At 36.2% G+C, this 18,626-nt stretch overlaps 1 long non-coding RNA gene across 6 annotated transcripts; it reads right to left on the reverse strand.

Annotated features, from left to right (window-relative positions):
- Positions 1-14,109: 14,109 nt before the first annotated feature.
- Positions 14,110-17,774, reverse strand: LOC113330357. 6 transcript variants are annotated; one of them, XR_003350193.1, is made up of 8 exons: positions 17,654-17,774; positions 17,385-17,505; positions 16,066-16,125; positions 15,547-15,902; positions 15,303-15,451; positions 15,067-15,128; positions 14,797-14,946; positions 14,110-14,478 (listed from the first exon to the last, which is right to left on the reverse strand). It is a non-coding gene; the product is annotated as an uncharacterized LOC113330357 (long non-coding RNA). The 6 variants fall into 6 exon arrangements; XR_003350192.1 differs by having other exon boundaries at positions 15,547-16,125; XR_003350190.1 differs by having other exon boundaries at positions 15,547-16,233.
- Positions 17,775-18,626: the final 852 nt, after the last annotated feature.

The raw sequence follows: 18,626 nt of genomic DNA on the forward strand, positions 1-18,626 counted from the left end.
ATGGAGTATCAAAAGAAACTCCTGCACTTGGATATTCATGCATCACTATACGGTCATGGCAGCAGTTTCTTCAGTCTCCTCTACTTGTGGCTCGGTTTCTTCTACTACTGGAATAGCAACAATCGAGGTTTCCATAACTTCAGTAACAACCATATCATGGCCTTGAAGCGCAGGTATGGTTGTATCTTTATCAATAACTCAAGGGATGCTCGTGTTATCATTATTGATTTCAGTATCCTCAACTTCGGTATTTGGTACCTAATACGAAGATTACATGAGGTTAGAGCAATCGAGACATGGAAACCAAATAGGATCATAAACTACAGCATACAAGCAGTCCAACATCATCAAGGTTCATCATTATGCACTCAAGAAGCGAGCAAATAGCATGAAAGTCATAGAAATACGCTTAGCGGCAAGCTCAGCCGAAGAGATTTTACTCTGACCTGCACAATACGACGAACTGGGAGAAATCTACAAGGAATCTTAGGATGCATTATATACCATTCTCTTCGTATGGATGTTCTCTACCACATATCAAAATTTCATAACAATCCTATGAACGAGCAAGGAGATGTGATCGAAACATTGGACAACGTACAGTTTGAAAAAGTTCTGAAAGTCTCCTGGAAGTTTACTGTTTCTCCTTTTTCAGGCCGTGAATGTGCTCAAAACTTAAAGATACATATGCAGACCATGAAAATCCGACTTCTAATGAAGACTCTATGGCGTTTCTACTAAAATCTGAAGTCTGAAATTTTCTAGTGACGTATTTCGACAAAATTACTTGTATACTCACATGGATTCTCATTCATTCATTCATAAATCAGCAATTCCATACTTTTATGAATAGGTTACAGGGGATATACTTACTTGGGGAGTCTCTGAAGCATTAAAGGAATTGGAATTGCCCGTGTCAGCATCAAGAAGCTCATTACTTCCATTCGGTTTCGAACCTTGGGAATTTTCTTCATCTCTATTTTCCGAGGATGAACGGGCATCAGCACTCTCCTCTTCCATGACGACATCCTCCTGGACATATTCTCAAACAATTAGCAATTTATATATTAAGCATTATATGCGGCTATGTAGAGGAATACTCACATCATTTTCTTCTTCAACGCTCAAATCAGAAATTGTCTGCCCAGCAGCAGAAAATTGAAGACCGTCAATACTTGATGGAGCAAAGTTCAGCAACGGAATAACAAATATTATTTTCGTGATCCAAACAACGCGGAGAAGAAGTCATAACAAAAGGAGTATTGATAACTCACCAAAGAAGCGACTGGGGACTTTATGGTATTAGGTAACAACTTATAATTCTTGCTCATGCCTTCTCCGCCATGAACAATTACTTCAGTTTCTAAGAAATCTACACGGATTCGAGGTTTTACATTACGACCGTCCTGTGGAAAAAATTCGACGCAGTAATCAAAATATAATTATCATAATTAAATGAAAATTATAAAAAAGGGTTCATACATGTGAACATACTGGAGATGTCTTTCATTTATCACAGGAAAGATACTTCAATCTTGGTCGACCAGCGATCATCTCAGCCGAAGGAGCATCTTTCACCGGAGGTTGGCCAGTTGTTGCAAAATCATGTAGACGCTCGAACTGCTGATCCCAAAAGTCTACATAACCTGGAGTCACATATGTAATTCTATCGGAGCAAGGGAACCATTAATCACTTCCTTCTACATGTGCACAGTCTAAATGGGTCCTAAATTGTTCGACTGATGGTTTTCTCATTCGAAGAGTCGGAACACACTGATCCATACCCATTTGTCGAGCTTCCCTGTCAATGTTGTATTCCTCCACTGAAAGCTCCCCATATATTGCTGATATCAAGTGACCAGGGGTGCAACTCAACATGAAATATCTTTCACCATCACTCAGACCTGCACCAGATGCCAAAGTTATGCTCTCTCCAGTATTCAAAGTCGTCGGCTGAGAAATACAAGAAGGAAATGACACCCATGGAAGGAAATCGAACTCGGATTCACTGTCTAAAACATCAACGAGACGTGTCTTGAACCGAGGTTGCTTTGTAGACCAGCGAATAATCCTAGCATTATCTTTTTCAGAGAAGACATGACGAGCATCAGCATTTGGCCCTGGCGAGATAGTACGTGGAATAGAAGCATAATTCTAAAAATATTCCCATAACAAATCTTGGAGAAATATCGTATTGGCGTAACATTCAATCTTCATGGAGCCATTTGATACGTTGTAGTCTATAATCAAGGAATCTAAATTAAAGTACAAAGAACCCAAGAATAGACTACCTATCGGAAGTTGCTTACCTTGAGCCATCTTGATAGCAAAGGGAATCCCAAACGGCTTTAACAAAGTTCCACTGTCTCCAAACACATCTCTGGACAACCATAAGCATAAAAAAGCAACAATAGACAACCCACTGTCAACGGGACAATCAAGATCCTCATCTCTTGGCCACCAACGCGTTAACCAGTAATCATAACAATATTTACCAGACGCCTTGTTGATCCGCTCCATTTCTGCTGCCAAGATATTAGAAATTACCGTCTCTTCAGCTGAAAGACCCTCAGGAAGATTACCTGTGATTGGGAGATGCAACAAAGAAGCCACATCTTCTAAGGTAACAGTAAACTCTCTCTATCTGCATATGAAGATATGACTTGGAATGCACCAATGAGCAAGAAGAGCCACTATGCCTCGCACATCATGAAAAATAAACAAGTCTCCGGATGCTTGAATATCCCTAGTTACTTGTGCCTGGTCCAACATAGCTCTGACGCGAGGGAAACCCAGCATGTGCCTCGCCCATCCAGAAAATTTCTCCAAAGGTCGCCGAGAAAGCTTAAACTCTATGATTGATGCAAGAAAAATTCCTCGTTCAAGACAAAATCGAATTACTGTCTTGGGAGTCACCAATTTGTTTTGAGTAACACTCCTGGGATTTATCAGGAGATGATATTCTGGGGACTTAAGATGTTTTTCGATCTTTTGTTAAACCTCAAAAAACGCATCATCCACATTTGGAACATTCTTGATCCCAGGTTTTTCTTCTTCTTCCTCACCAATGGAAGTTTCATCCATGCATGTATCATCCTTGGACGCGTCATCATCTATGTATACATCGTCCCCGGAGGCATCATTTCTTGAGGATCAGACATCCTTGTGAAGTAGCTGCACATGCACACAATATTTTACTTCAGTCTGCTATTCATACAAGATGCAAACATCAACGAAATAAAGTAATTGGAAAAGTGCTCGTGCAAACATCTACAAAATGGTAATTCTCAACTCTTACCTTTTTACAATTCCACTAACAATAGTGACGGTAGTGCAAGAGTTAACACTCTAAAATTTGCTTGAATCTGCAAAAACGAACAAAAATTTTAGCACCCGATTTTTCATAAAATCATGAACATAATTTTCATCATGTGAACAGTCACGACGAGGTTATGAAAATTTACATGAAACCAATATTTCATCATAAATAATTGTTTACTTTAATGATTTCTCAAAATCATACTTTATTTGTCAACATAAATATATATATGCATGTTATATATATATATATACAAGACGCGAATTATTCACATATTTTTCATGAAAAATATATTTCACGTGAGAAAAACTGACATAAAAATAAATTGTGACCAGGTCACGGTTTTGCAAAAAAAAAAAATAATCTTTTCCTTCGTACGATCATTTTTCTTTGAAACGAAGGTTTATTCGGTTTTGTGAAAAGTTCACATCTTTTAAGATAAAGTTTTGGATTCCATGAAAGTTCATAAACAAGATTTTATCATTAGACACAGGTCTATATATAAAAAAAAAATCTCTCCTAAGTCAGGGATTATTACTAGTTTCTTAAACTAACAATCGAAACGAACATACGTTTTCCAAAAAACAAGGGTTTTCAACAAAACTCACACTCATATATACACATGTATAGAATTTTAACATAATCAAAGCATGAAAAACTCATGAAATCAACAAGAAAAAAAAAATTTGTTGCATACCTGGTCGGCGCCGACCAGAAGTTGGCCGGACGACGGTTGCTCCGGTCGGACGGCACTCCGGCAATTTTTTTCCTTCTCCTGATGTTGACGTGAAGGACGTGAAGATGATGAAGAGAGGAGGTGGTGGTCGGTCGTGGGAGAGAAATAAAAAAAAAAAGGGGATTAATTCCCTTTTATATGAATTTTATTTCCAAAACCTAATTCCATAGGGATTTCCTTTTCGGGCTCGGGTCGTGAATCCTAAACCAACCAAGGTTCCACCACCAAATCAGAGGTTCTACACCAATTTATGCTCATTAGACAATGCTCTATCGTATCACTGGGATCTTCGTTCAAGACATGGTCTACTCGCGCAGTCGAAAATCCGGTAACGTCTTATCTTACTACTAAGTTCAATTACTTATTCTCGTTCATAACTGGAAAATCACCATTCAGTGATGACTGAGGAACATGACTATCCCTCACTAAGCAGGGGACTTAATGTAGATGGTGGATTTTTGAAAGGGTTAAAATAGTAAAACCATAATTATACATGCTCCTGATCCGGCAATCAGATGAATATTAAGGCTCATGTCTCTCATTAAAGCATGAAAGCTCATCCCATAAAATCTCTGACTAAGAATGTTGTCTCTCAGAGTATATGAAGATGTATAGTCTCTCAGCTGAGGCAACGGCACATCTCATGAATACTGAGCAATTTCAGTAATTGTTTCTATATATAATCGAAAGATTGGACGGCTCCTCGACAGCATGCCTGCTCGTATAGAGCAATAACGTCTTCAGGATGCAACAAGGTTTTCCCTGACTATATAAGAGAAATATGACGTTTCAATAAGCTCATATCTCTCAATTCCCAGATAATTAATGCTCCTAGACAGCATGCCTGCTAGTATAGAGCCATCAATTAATTATCTCTAATCGTTAACTGAATATTCAACAATATTCTACGATTTTTCGTAATATTTCGTCACTTCAATTTGTGGTTCTTCCCAGCAGAATTCCACGGGTTAGTGATAAATATTCAACATATGGGCATCTGAGCAACTATCCAGTAGGCCCCGACTAAAATGATGCAAGTGTATTCAGCAATAATGCACAAACGAGCACCTGAATGCACGAACGAGCATTCCAAAACACGAAGGAACGATGAACCTATGCAAAATATGAAGAAAATAATAAATAATAAAATATTAATCAAGGCACTAGGGGACTGGGCCCACCGTCCGGCCGGTCATGTCGTGGCCAGTCCCACGCCCAATTTTATATTTTATCATATTTTATTATTTTCCTTGATCTCATGAAAATCTCTTCATTTGAGCAAATATCTTTCGTTTTCTGAAAAAACTCCTTGAATTCATGAAAATTCCCTCAAGTCAAAGAAATAATAAAAATTAGGAAAGGTGTCGTAGGACCAAGTTCACTAGCCGGACGACCATGCCCTAGTCGTGGTCGGTCCCACACCTCATGGTTCCTTATTATTTTTATTATTTCCCTCATCCCATGAAAATTCCCTGATTTCATGATATTTCTCTAAACCCATAAAAAATAATATAAAATTAGGAAACTCGTGGGACCGTCCCTAGTCGGCCGGTCATGCCCTAGCCGGTCCCACACGCCCCTTATTTTGTTATTATTTTTTTTTATGTTTCCCTCATCTCATGAAAACTCCTTGATTTCAACAAATTCCTTGGTTTCAACAAACTCCTTGATTTTATGATATTTCCCTAAAATCATGAAAAATATTGTAAAATCAGGAAAAATACCCTGGGACCGGGCTCTTTGGCCGGCTGGCCATGCCTTGGCCATAGCCGGTCCCACACTTCATGATTGCTTCATTTTTTATTATTATTTTCCTTCATCTCATGAAGTTTTCACGGTTTCAGCAAAATCTTTGATTTCTTCATATTTTCTCAAAATGTTGCTCAAACGCACAACAGAAAATATCAAAATTCTCAGGACTGAGACGCGGACACTTTGGTGAAGTGAGCAGTTACCTTGACCGACCAAGGTTGGCTCTTTCACTTGCAAGGAGACGGTCTCATATACTTTTCATGATTTGACCTAATTTGCACAATTGCACGTATTAGGTCCAAAACTCTTCCAAACAACTTGGAACTTCATAAAAATGATCAACAGGCGATGCCATGAAAAACCAAGTCCGGTTTCATGATTCCTTGGTCGGTCTATCATCTCTTCATAGTTAGGTTTTAACACCTAATGCTGAAATAAGCGTTATTTTTCAGCAACAAATGATTAAACCAGCATTTAATCATCCTTTCACCAACTGGTCTTCAAGAGACTTTAATATTTTGCTCACCTCAGTATCTGGGCGCTACATAGTCGATTCATCATCCCATGTAGCCGGTTCCTCCTTCATTTCATAAATGATTTTCAATAAATCATCAATTCAGCAATTGATCAAAATTAGGGTTTTGAGTTCAAGGTTCATAATTTCATATTCAAACACTAAATTTTATGTTGATCCAGTGATCAGCATTCTAATTAATTATACTTGTTTTGGTCGCCAATATTTTAATTTAATATTTATTTGATCATGCTACCAATACTTCATCAAATGAGAAACATTTTCTCAGACGAGCAATATTTTCTCACACTAAGGAATATTGGTTCAACTATCAATATTCAACAATTCATCAAATGAGCAACATTTTCTCAGATGAACAATATTTGTTCCCACTGATGAATATTGGTTCAACTATCAATATTCAATAATTCATCAAATGAGCAACATTTGCTCAGACGAGCAATATTTTCTCAGTCCATGAATATTGGCTCAACTATCAATATTCAATATTTTTTCCGTCCATGAATATTGCTTATCAACATTCAAAAACTTATCATACGAGCAATATTTGCTCACCTTAACAACCAACATAATTATAACTCTGTCTCAACAAACATGCTCAATTCATGAGTCTCAGAACATTTGCAAAGTGACGATCAACTCAGCAACACAAGGACTCATCGTCCCATAAAGTCAGCAACTGCTCCACAATCACGAGATGTCAATCGTGTCACATGGGGGGATATTAACTAGGGTTTTGGTCTGGCAGTCTACGACACGTGTGTTCATACACACGATGAGAATGTGGGCAAGTCGTGCAATCAGTTGGAGGAGTTAGCAAAGTAGTGGGTGGAAAGTTAACCAAGTCTCCGCACGATGAGCAACTGGTTTCAACACGATTTTCACTTCCCCACTCTTTGACTCCAGCAACTGTCACACTTCATGGGATCATGGTGTTTTCAATTCAGCAATATAAAAGGCCTTTGAATCATGATTGAAAGGGATAACATTCGTCTAGACAAGAATTTCTCACAAGTTCACACAGACAATCTTTCGTCTACACGAACCCATCATCTGTGCAATCACTCTCAACTGAGTAAATTCAATCATTCAAAACCTTCTTACGCAGAATACACAACACACCTACAATCTCGTTCACCATTGATCTCACACATTTCTCAGCTTCCCTCCTACAGATCATCCCATCCTCTCTTGTGACCGAATTGACTCTGGAACGACCATTGTCTTGGTTTAGGCCGTAGTCCTACATATTGATCTCTCGAACTAAAAGCACTCCATTCTTGCAGTGCATCTGTGTGAGGTTAAACATTTTGCTCGGTTCAAGGGGTCTCCTCTGCACGGTCGTCTCCTCAATTCCGTAAAAACCAGCAAATCATTTTTCCCCATCTACATCAGGGAAGATCAATATTGCGGAATAGACAAGGATTCATTCTATTTTCCATCACTATTTGCACAATGACATACAATGGACATAATCCTCGTAAAACAAAAGTTCATCCTATCTTCCATCAATATTTGCATAATTACATAATGGGCTTCAAACTTTTGTAATGTTAAAAGTTCATTCATTCTTTTATCAATTGATGCGTGTATTAACCACAACAAATTAATTAAGATATTTCCCACTAATTAACTGGTAATATAGCGGTAGTAAGAGATCGTTCCCACGGAGAGCTGTGTAATTGATATGTTATTTAGATAGCAAAACAAAGTAAAAGGGGGACTGGTTTATGAAATAAATAAAAGATAAAAAGAGAATAAGATAAAAGGGATGATCAAAGAATCCTTCGCCGTTACCAAGTGTTAACCGGATTAGAATACTTATCTATCTTTCGTTAGAAACAGTCATCACCAACCATATAATAACAGCTAGATCAGTGTTATCCTCAAAAATCCTTCTATCACTGGATACAGAAGTTCTCGACTACCAGATTTTATTCAACGAACCACCAAGTAGTAGATCACTCAAGGTATAATCCAATCGAATGCTTTAAGCTTTGTGAATTTAGGTTAATCCCAGTTTTTGAACTCTTAGATCAAGGTTCACTTGCTGATGTTGTCTTCACTCGCAATTTCTCCACTGAATCCCTCTGCAAGGTCTCGCGATTTCTACTTGTGTAGAGAGTCAATCGACGATTACTTATCTCATAACTTCTACTAGCAATAGAACAATCAATAGACTAATCTAGTATGCATCCCAAATCAATCTAAGAATCACTCATAAACCCTAAATACAGAAAATACAATCGATGATGATTAAAACTTCCAACAAACTTGTATAATAATAAAGCTTCATGCTAGAACATTGAATTCATCCTTAATCAAAAAAGGTTTAGCAACTCATGATTACACAATTACCCTGTTTCCCCCTAAAGGGGTAAACCCTAGATTTTTAATGAAGAACGAAAGTATAATATGAGATGTGATATATGTTAATTGTTGTGGAAGTCCCCTTATATAGTTTTCATGAGATCTAGGTATTAGAATCCATCCGGGACCGTGTTTCCTTGATTTGGAAGTCAAAATACGTCATAAGGGACCCCATAGGTTTGGCTCAGTCGGCGTTGTCGAGTTCCTCAAAGAAATACCGAAAGTTGTGCTCAAAAATACACCTTCTTTGCCTGAAATACGACTACTTTCGGTATTGCTAAAGCAATGCCGAAAGTGGTGTTGTAGATTACAATTTTACGTCTCAACTGTTTTGGCCGTAACTTCTTCGTCCGAACTCGGAATGACCTCATTCTTTCGCCATTCTATTTAAAATTGAATTCTATTCAAGATGGTAATAAGAAATACTTAATTTGAATGAGTTGAACTTAGTATTCTTGTCCTTCTTATGTTTTCGACCTTCTTTGCTTCTTTTCGTCGCACTTCTTCCTTTTCTTTTGGCTCTAAACACTTGGATCTTTGGAGAACTTCACTTTATATCTCTTTTGCATCCATTTTCACTCTTCTTAGGATGATTCACCTGATATGACACATAAACTAGAAAATAATCATAATAACAAGTAATATGCAAGAATTATAGCTAAAACAGTATGGAATTGACATTCTAAACATGTAAATTAAGCACTTATCATCAATACATGCATATTGACATGCTAAAGACTTAACTTTTGACAAGGTATGGGACAATCATAGTTTACGGACGCAAACACACATATCCCATAACAAATTGCAATATATAAAACCATAAAGATTAATACTGCAAAAATCATCTTCCAAACAATTTTTTTATAATTTAAACAAATAAACCTAAAAACATGAAGATGAAAACGTTGGACATAGATATGTGTAATCACAATAATGGTTATTCCAAACTCTAGTTATTCTTCTAAACAAAACAAGAAAATAAAATTCTTAATAGAAGATTTACTAGATGTTAAGACCTTTGAAGAATTATTTATCGTCACCGAACTCCTTGTCGTCAACAACCATTGGGACATAAGGTTCATGAAGATAGGAGTTAATATCAATAAACCTTCTTGACTGATGTCGAACCAGGGCCTTCTGAATCTCATGAATCTTAAACAAAAAATCCTTTATTTGTTGAATCTCCTTTTGCGTCTCCTTCAACACTTCAAGAACATCAGAAAACTTCTGAGAATTTGAAGGAACAACTCTAGGCTTCCTCACATTCCTTCTTTTTCTTTTCAATGTCGGAGATAACGGAGATGTCTCTTTTTCCTTCATGATTGATGGCTTGAAAATCATAATAACATATTTTCCATCAGAAGACATGATGCTTGGAGTATCCATAAACGTATGGGTTTGTGAGAGGAAATCACAATCTCAACAAGTAGTCTTAAGATAAAAGAAGTTTCAGGGAAGGAAAAAGGAATGTAGGATTAACCTTTACAGGTTCGTGAACGCACAATTCTGAACCCTAAAGAGAGTAGAATTATCGAGAATGACCCTCCTTTATTGATAGACAGGGAATTCCAAAAAAATAAAACTAAGAAAATAAGAAAACAAACTTTTTATAAAGCTTGAGAGGTACACAATCTTGTCTCTTTTGATCAGGCACATGAGACAAGATTTACAAATCAACGCAATCAAGTTGTGTTGTGGTGAACAATAATTTTTCCACCATGTTCCTCTTTAGAGGAATCCACATAACTCTGTCTATCAAAACGATTTGACCATATTTTCTTTTCTAATAGTCTTGTTTTGTCTTTGGAAACTAACTTCTTAGACAAAGATAAAATCTTACATACCTCAGCAGTCTTCTGAGCGAGTTTAAGCTTGTTTGCTAATCGATTTGCTTTTCGTTGAAGTTTGTTGACATGTCTCAATTTGTGTTTGTACTTGTAACACTTTGATAGTTCATGACCCTTGAGTGAACAATATGAGCACGTCAATCTTGAATATAATTCAGGCATCTGAGATGTGCAAGCATATAGACACATAGTAGAACCTGAAACATCATACACAGAGTTTCCAAAGAAGGGGTCAATTTTATCTTCCAGATTGGTTGAGTTTTCTTCTGAAAGAATATCAAGATTGATGTGTGTATTGATACAATTATCAAAATCAATATTTTCACAAAGAAGTGGAACGCTTGATTTCTCGTCTTCATTAGATTCATAGCTGTCAGACATTTCATCAAGAGTTGCAGCAAGACCTTTGTTCATAGTGTATTTCTTTCGATTTGGACACTCATTTTCAAAATGACCAAAACCTTTAAACTTAAAGCACAGAGGCAAATCCTCGTCATCAGTTTCATAAATATCCCTATTTTTAGGAGGAACACGATTATGAGGTTTATCTGACGACTTGGATTTATATCCGGAAAATCGTTTACTTTTCTTCAAAAGAAGATCCATAAACTTCCTTGTGATCAACGAGACTGACTTGTCAATATCTTCATATGATGAATCAGCCTCAGAAAGATCATCTTCAGAGATATAAACACTTTTACTTTTATCAAGTAATTTAGTGTTCTTTAGTGCTTTGAAAGCAACATCCTTACTAGACTTGGAGTATGCTCATGATCAAAGATCTTTATCTTCCAAACCAAAGTATTTCTGGAAAGCGTTGCGAGATTATTTCCTTCAACGATCGCATGCTTCTTAGAGTCATATCTAGATGGCAGCGATCTGAGAATTTGCATCACAATGTCCTTTTCAGGAATAGTCTTACCTAATGCAAAAGATGCATTAACAATTTCAGACACTTTGTGATTAAACTCATCAAACGTTTCTTCATCTTCCATACGAAGGTTTTCCCAATCAGAACTAAGGTTTTGAAGCCTAGCTTCTTTCTCATTGGTGTTTCCTTCAAATACAGTTTCTAAGATATCTCAGGCTTCCTTAGACTTTGTGCACATAGTCACATGGTGTTGAAGGTCTGGGGTAATGGCATGTATGATAGCATTTAAGCCGTCAGAATTATGCTTTGCAGCAAGAATTTATTTTGGACTATATCTACCTATATCCTTCGGTATAGATACATCGCTTTCTGTATTAACCGGAGGGTCATATCCATTAACAACACGTACCCATGTTTAAAAATCACGAGCTTGAAAAAAATTACCATACCAATTTTCGACCATAAGTAGTTTGAGCCATCGAACACTGGTGGTACGTTTATGGAGATAGAATTCCTGTCCATAGAGTCAGTTCGCTACAAACACAGACTTGTAAGGTCTTTAAACGTGTTTTCCTGCTCTGATACCAATTGAAAAATCGGGGGTACAACAACCACACACAATATTTCGATTAGCAATCTGTATGGACTAACTCCAATATACTTTCAAGAGAATCAACTAGACTCAATCTTAATAAAGTATATCAAAGAGTTATATCTCTCTTTCTCGATTCAATTCTTACTCAAGCAAATAGAAATCTGAGAGTCTAATTGAATACAAGAGAAATCACTTGAACGGTACCAAAGACCAATGTTCAAGTATCAATCAATTTCAATCAACAACCAAAGGTCGGATTTCCCAATTGATTGATTCAAACGCACAACCTGTGATATTTCAATTGTAAAGATAAACAATAGCGGAAAAGAAATCACACAGACACCAGAAGTTTTGTTAATGAGGAAACCACAAATGCAGAAAAACCCCAGGACCTAGTCCAGGTTGAACACACACTGTATTAAGCCGCTACAGACACTAGCCTACTACAAACTAACTTCGGTCTGGACTGTAGTTGAACCCCAATCAATCTCACACTAATCCAAGGTACAGTTATGCTCCTACCTCTATGATCCCAGAAGGATACTACGCACTTGATTCCCTAAGCTGATCTCACCCACAACTAAGAGTTGCTATGACCCAAAGTCGAAGACTTTAATAAACAAATCTGTATCACACAGAAAAGTCTACGGTAATAGATAAATCTGTCTCCCACATAAATACTTACGAGCTTTGTTACGTCTTTTGATAAATCAAGGTGAGCAGGAACCAATTGATAACCCGGACTTATATTCCCGAAGAACATCCTAGTATTATCAGTCACCTCACAATAATCTTAATCGAATCGGCGAAAGAAGATATTGTGGAATCACAAACGATGAGACGAAGATGTTTATGATTACTTTTATATCTTTCCTATCGGAGATATCAATCTCAAGCCAATCATTACGATTGTACTCAATACAATAGAAACAGCAAGATCGGATCACACAACAAGAAAGTAGTATCGGTCTGGCTTCACAATCCAAATGAAGTCTTCAAGTCGTTAACCTACATGGTCTTGGTAGAAACCTAAGGTTAAAGGAGAATCGACTCTAGCTTATACAACTAGTATCACACATGAGGTGTGGGGATTAGGTTTCCCAGTTGCTAGAGTTCTCCTTTATATAGTCTTTCAAATCAGGGTTTGCAATCAATGTTAGCTTAGTAACAAAGCATTCAATATTCATCGTTAGATGAAAACCTGATTAGATTCAAGATAATATCTTTCAACCGTTAGATCGAAAACTTAGCTTGTTACACACAAATGAAATGCACGTTTTAGGTTTGTGTAACCGTACCCAAACATGTACATTCGTTGGTTCAATAGTAGTTAACCAAATGGTTATCCGTATGAGCACTTTCTTATCAACCATATTATTCTTTACCATAACTAGTTCAAATGACTCATATGAACTAGTTAGAGAGTTGTTCAATTGCTTAGATCTTATATAACTATACAAGACACAATCGAAGCAAAAACGATTTGATTCACTCGAATCGATTCATGAACTTTATAGCCACGGTTTGCAAACTTGCATTCCTTAGTTAATATAAGTATAAGTTCACGAATAATCGCTTTTAGAAAATAGCCAACCTAAGTACGCGGACTTAAGTACCCAGAATAAGTTTGTAAATAGTTCACAAACTCCAGTAGATTTTCTCGGGAAGAGAACCTCCGACAGTACGCGGACTGGGTTCGCGGACTCTGTTCCGGTTTTCCTGAGCAACAAAGTACGCATACACTACAAAAATTATCACCTTTAGCTACGCCAAGAACACGTGGCAATTGCTCAAAAATCCGTGGAAAAAAATACGTTGCCACGGCTATCAGGGCGTGACAAATACTCCAGTGGCTAATGGTATTAGCCACGCGTTTCTTTGCTGTGGCAATTGGCATATGATCATTTGTCACGGTGTCTTCCGTCTCTGTTGATTACACATGTGTGCCATGTTTTTCGTATTTGCCACACATTTGGCCGTGGTAAAAGGTCAATCCTCAACTTCTTATACATAGGTTGATTTTTAGCAAGTATGGACATTGCGGACTAAAATCATTCACCGAAAATACAAATAGGAAAATATTAAAAGCTTTCATTCATTTATTAAAGAAAATAAAATACATTTAGAAAATTCAAAACACAAATAAGCTACCAAGTCATATTATACAATCGCTTATTCTTGATATTGAAACGAAACAAAATCATGACTGATAAGAAGTACTACAAAAGGAACAACTTTAGGGATAAATATACTTTAATCAAGATTAAGTTGGCAAAAGTTCACCGTCCTTGCTTCTTCCTTCGCTTATATAGGCAAGAGGTCCATCATAGGATTTTCTACTGCCATCACTAGACATAGTCCCAGCAGCTTAAGAGTATTTTCCTGAATTTCACCCTCGATAATACTTGGTTGTTGCGCCCCTTCAGAAATTAGAGAGCCTTGAGCATCAGCTGCCACAAACATAAGATGAGTTCACAGACACGAAAATGGTAAAAGATATTTCCCATTTAAAAAATGACGTGTCATGAATTGTAAGAAAAATCTAGCTAGCTTCATATATACACAAAAAATCAAACATTTAATGGATAACTAAGCTAGCTAGATTCATATATAGAAAAAAGGAAATATAGTGTTGTAGTGAATTATAGGGCAGTGTCCAAGCTAAAGCTATCAGTGTAAATGCAATTGCAAATATAGAATTCTACCTCACTGGAGATATGGCAAGTAATCCGTTACATCGGTACCAATGGGAAGGAGTATGAACTTACCGAATCTGGAAGGGGAACACTTTTGAGCTTCATTTCAGCTGAAATCTGTTCTTTCCAGTCATAAGCTCTAGGGCTACCACGTCGAACATGTACACATCTATTTTGTCAAAGACTGTTCCTTGTATAACATACTCCAGTTCCATGTATCCACTGCAAATAAAGTAACAAACAAATTAGAACATGTATTCTGCTATTGAGCTCCATTAAGATCCTAGTTACAATCCAAGAAATGTTAGGAAACAAATTTATACAGGTTCCTGTTTTTCTTACATTGTTCCTGAAAGTGTGGTGTTGATATGTGTACAAAAAAATTAGAGAGCCTTGAGCATTAGCTGTCAACAACCAACATAAGATGAGGTCACCAAACATAAATTAAACAAATGACGTGTCATAAATTTTAGGAAGAATCCAATTCACATATATACAGAAGCAAACATTCAATTAAAAACTAAGCATCTTCCACTCATAAATTAGGAAAGCTCGGTGTAAGATAGTGGCGAACTCACGTTTCAGAAGAATTGAAGGTTCAGACCCTTCATACTTCTGGAAAGATAGAAATAGAGCACGTCAGCACATTCTGGAACTATAAGCTCTTTAACTAATTCCCATTTTTCTTCCTCGGGTTTTAATGTCTCTATGTACCAACATATATGACCTGCATTTATCAAAAAATATATGCACGAAGCAAAACTCAAACCCAAATTTCACTATAAATACAAAGCACAATAGTTGCATTAACATAACATTCACCTTACGCTTTTTTTTGTGGCAGGTACGAAAAAGATCAATGGAACCTTCATAAAACATACTGAGCATCACCAATAATGTAAGCAATGTACCTCCAGTAGTGGTAATTTTTTTAAAAGAAAACTAATATCTAATGAACAAGAAAAACACAACGCCATAATATCTTAATTGACATACGATTATGGATCAGCAAACCAAACCCAAGAAAGATATCTTAATTTGAGAAGTTGTGACACTACCTTAATTACCTTGTATAAAGAGTGATCGAAATTAAAAAATTCACAACAGACATGCAACCAAATTTTGATCTTCTTACCAACCAGTTCCTTGTCAGCATCGTTTTGATAAGTAACTAGAACCTAAAAAGACATTAGCTTGTCACGAGTAACAATAACAATGACCAATAAAAAGATGGTGAAATGCATCATACCAACTAAGAGAACCAACATTGGATGAAGGACATCAGATCATTAACCAGATAAGTTCAAAACCATAAATAACTAAGATACATATATGTTATACCAGGTTCGTCTCATCGGACTGTGGTTATGCCGATCCCCCTGACTTTTGATCATCTGCCACCTGAGAATACCATGGATGTAAGCGTAATGTAGGAAGGCATTCAACCCTTCCTAATACCATTGCATCGTACTTGATAAGTGCTTTATCGATCCATCCAAATCCCAATATCTTTACCACATACACTTTGTAAATATTAGCAAATTGTGATATGTTTCATCCACTCACATGGTAACTGACATAACTAAGCTATACTCTATATACATTGCAAGGCTATATAACAAAATCAATTGTTAAATAATAAATATTATAATCATTCAATCACTAACCAAAAATTATTCCATTTAGTTGTAGAGGAAAATAATGTGTGAAGTAAGTCTTCACAACAAATCCTAAAAGTTGCAATTCTTGAATTTATAGTGCTACAACAAAATAAAATAGAACTCAGCGATAACATTTGATCTCAAATTGGTCGAAATATTGTGAACACGATACACATATGTTTATGAGTTCAAATAGTCTACTTATCTTTACTCTCCATAAGCATGAGAAAATGGAAAAACTCAAACTTCCAATTGAATTGAAATGTAGAAGCACTGACCATGGATTAACACAATCAGAATTCTTTGTCCTTGTTCTTTCTATGTAATATATTGGATTGATTTACCACTGTTGGAGTTAATGCATATTCTAGAATTACTTAAGCTGTAAAAAGTAAAAGAGTTAGTAGAGTCAGCTAGTTAGTCGATTGTATTAAGTCTTGTAATGTGAAAGGATGTGAACATGGTTTAGAAAAGTCTAGAATTCCAATGTATCTGGAATGATCAAGAGAAGTCAGTTAGTCAAAAGTTTATGTAAAGAAAATACTAGTCATCAGTTAGAGATAAAGTTCAGAAAACTCTAGATAGAACTAGAGTGTGTCTTGTCGGTATAACACTGCCTACAAATAGGCACTTGCATCAGTTTGTAAGAAAGTAATATGAATGAGAATGAAAAGAAAAAGTAGTTCATGAGAAGTGAGTGAATAAGAACAACAAACAACTAAGAAAAACAAAGAGAAATACTACAGAAATAAGAGAGTCAGTGAGTTACATCTAACTGAACTTACAAGTTCAGAAAATCATAGAATCAAATTCAAACAACAACATAACAGCTCCCTGAATTATACAACAAGGCAACAACCACAAAATATAATCCTATTTCAGTTTGTAATTTCCTCAAACATAGGTCAGGCACCTATCATAATACAGAAACTTATACATAAATAAAATGCAAATTCAGGCGAATCACAAACTAAAACTAAAATTAAAGGATAGCCGTACCAGAAAATCTAAGGAACAAGTAGAAATTTTTTTTTTCAACTTGTCCGGCATAAAACCCGAGGTATAAATCAATGAAGCATTACAGCAAAATGAAGAAATTGTTTGATTTCTCACTTCGAACCTGTACCAATATCAAAGAAATAGTTTAAATTAAATAAGATAAACTACTATATTACAGAAACATTTATGAGCGAACTAAAATACTACTTCAAAACCTTAAATTCAGAAAATCAAAAGAAATAACTAAATCTACACAAACCGTAACATACTTGCAGGATTTCCTTTTACGTATGGGGAGATTTAATGTATCGGTGTTCTTTTTCTGACATACATGATCGAACAAAAAGAGAAGAAGAGAGTTTTTTGGGGAACTGGGGAGTTATTTTACCAGGCTTGGATGGCCAGTTGGGGTATACCCAAATTAATTGGGGTATACCAAATGAGACAAAATAAGGTTATTTTGAAGTAAAACACAATGCCCCTTATCCACATATTTATAAAAATAGCTAATTTATCTTTGATTAATTAACACTAATAAACGTGATTAGGATAATTAATTTAATTAGTTGATTAGTTAAAATTTTGAAGTTAGGTTTTATTTTAGATTGAACTCACGGATGTAGTTAGATTTTTGAGATTTTTTTTTTATTTCTTTTAAGAATTCTACTTGTAACGGAAATGAAATCGTACTACCCAAACACTGATAAATATGAGATTGTGGAGCTGCTGGGCGATTTTATACTCAAAATTATAGAAGGAATCAACATTTTCAGTTCTGAAAATATGAAAAGTCGGCAAGGTCTATGGATGAAGAACATGCCGACTATATCTGGCCGATAAGGTCTGCGGATGAAGAACATGCCGACCACTTATGGCCGGCAAAGTCGATAAAAAAATACCCTGCCGACTATAGGATTTTTGACATACAGAGAAGGTGTTACAAATGCATGATTAGTCGGAAAGGTATTAATTTCATAACCTGCCGACTAAAATATAGTCGGCAAGGTATAGAGATGGATATCCTGCAGACCCTGTAACTGCTAATTTCAGAGATGAAAAGTCGGCATGGTATTCAACCTTATACCCTGCCGACTTTTGGTTCGTTTTGATTCTTCGTGTTTTTTTTTTTTTGATTTCACATGTATAGTTAGGGTGTAGAAGAAAGATTTTGATTTTTTTTTTTAGTATGTTTAGGCCGCCATGATTTTTAGTGTGGGCAATTTGGTCTTTTAACACATTTTA

Source organism: Papaver somniferum, unplaced genomic scaffold, assembly GCF_003573695.1.
Source record: "Papaver somniferum cultivar HN1 unplaced genomic scaffold, ASM357369v1 unplaced-scaffold_118, whole genome shotgun sequence".
NCBI classification, from domain to species: Eukaryota; Viridiplantae; Streptophyta; class Magnoliopsida; order Ranunculales; family Papaveraceae; genus Papaver; species Papaver somniferum.